We start from the raw sequence: 2536 nt of genomic DNA on the forward strand, positions 1-2536 counted from the left end.
GATCTCCACGCGCCCCGTGAGATCCTCCTACATAGCTCCAGTCAAGCATTCTCATCTACATTCCCATCCGTAGGGTATGAACCGGTAGGATCGTCCTGGCTCTCATCTGAGGGCAAAGCCCAGATTTCCACAATAGTTGTAAAGGGTCACCAACCGAAATTAACAGTTAACACATAACATTTAAATTTTCAAATGCACAAGATAACCTTTCAACCTAGCATGCACCTTAAAAGGGTTTTCCATATGCTAAAAGTTCATATAATGCTTGCAAAATAAAAGTGAAAGCAAAGTAAGTCTTAAATCAATCAGGCAATAAACAACTGGCCAATCCATTGATGAACCAATTGAACAATCGCTCATCTAACTCAAAATAAGAAATTCCACTGTGACAATCGATTGGGAAATCGATTTGGGTGAAGGTTTTTAGAAAAAACTGAACTCTGGGCTTAATTCAATCGATTGGGAAATCGATTGAATGAATAACTGAGCCCCTGTGCTGATGCCAATCGATTTCCAAATCGATTTCTTAAAAGGTTTTGAAAAACATATTGCAAAATCGATTGGCAAATCGATTTTGTCAAATTAGTGAAGTCCCTGCAACTTATCAAATCGATTGGGAAATCGATTTCCCTGCTTATTCTTCCAAAAATACATAAACTAGTTCAATCACACTCATACATAACTCAAAAACTTAACACTTAGCAATTCCCACACAATCACCACGACGAATTGGGTTTCAAAATAGTTTTACAATCCGTCGCACTTGCACACAATAATCAATACATAACACTTAGCAATTCCAACACAATTACCACGACAATTCCAATTCAAAACACTCAATCATAAACTTGATTCAAACACGACTCGTGTGCCAGGCACCCTAATGCAATGCGTATATGCCAAAATGCATGGACTCGGAATTCCAAACCAAAACCCTCTTCGAAGGGCCGTAAATCATAATTGTACCGCCTATCGCATGCCAAAGTACCAATTACCGAGGTGCCACCTATCACGGGTCTGCACGATTTACTAAAAAGTGTAAACCATAAACGTACTGCCTATCACGGGCTCGTATCGTTTACCGAGGTGCCACCTATCACAGGTCTGCACGGTTTACTAAAAAGAACGTAAATTGTAAATGTACCGCCTATCACAGGCCAAAGTACTATTTACCAAGGTGCCACCTATCACGGGTCTGCACAATTTACAAAAAAAGCGAAAACCATAAACGTACTGCCTATCACGGGCCCGTATCGTTTATCGATGTGCCACCTATCACGGGTCTGCACGGTTTTCAAAAACGTAAATCATAAATGTACTGTCTATCACAGGCTAAAGTACTATTTATCAAGGTGCCACATATCACGGGTCTGCACGATTTACAAAAAGCATGAAAATGCATGAGCCTATACTGACTCCATCCACAACAATCGTTAAGCAAATGCAGATATTAAAAGATTCCTCATTTTTAATACTCATTTAACTTAAACGATTTTCAAAACAAAACATTAAGCAAACAAGACATTAAGAGATTCCCTATTCTTAATACTCATTTAACTTAAACGATTTTCAAAACAAAACATTATGTAAACAAGACATTAAAAGATTCCCCATTCTTAATACTCATTTAACTTAAACGATTTTCAAAACAAAACATTAAGTAAACAAGACATTAAGAGATTCCCCATTCTTAATACTCATTTAACTTAAACGATTTTCAAAACAAAACATTAAGCAAACAAGACATTAAGAGATTCCTCATTCTTAATACTCATTTAACTTTAACGATTTTCAAAACAAAACATTAAGTAAACAAGACATTAAGAGATTCCCCATTCTTAATACTCATTTAACTTAAACGATTTTCAAAACAAAACATTAAGTAAACAAGACATTAAGAGATTCCCCATTCTTAATACTCATTTAACTTAAACGATTTTCAAAACAAAACATTAAGTAAACAAGACATTAAGAGATTCCCCATTCTTAATACTCATTTAACTTAAACGATTTTCAAAACAAAACATTAAGTAAACAAGACATTAAGAGATTCCCCATTCTTAATACTCGTTTAACTCTAATGGTTTTCAAATTCCACACCGAACAAACTCAAAACATATTATCAGATCCAATCCACAATCCACACCAAAACACATCAAATTTCATCGGCATTAACTGAGAACACGTCAAATACGACGAACACAAATCAACACAATCTACCACTCAAACACAACAAGTTACATTTACTCAAAAATCATACATAAATGAGTTTAAATTCATTTTCTCACGAAACATTCATTGACGTAACCAAAATCTAACTCTAAGATTTTATCCATAAAGCCTTAGATTCATTTCCCCCCAAATCAATACTCCAACCCTAACAAAATTCTTTTTCACACTACCACAGATAAGTCTCTAAATGCAAACTAAAAGTTTGGAAGGAGCCCTTACCTTAACGTTAGCTTTAACGTGCGTTTCCGGTACCGCGAGTAAATCCGGTAAAATCTCCGCTCGCGACGTCGCTTCCAAAGTTAGT

Source organism: Cicer arietinum, chromosome 1 (assembly GCF_000331145.2).
Source record: "Cicer arietinum cultivar CDC Frontier isolate Library 1 chromosome 1, Cicar.CDCFrontier_v2.0, whole genome shotgun sequence".
Classification (NCBI taxonomy): Eukaryota; Viridiplantae; Streptophyta; class Magnoliopsida; order Fabales; family Fabaceae; genus Cicer; species Cicer arietinum.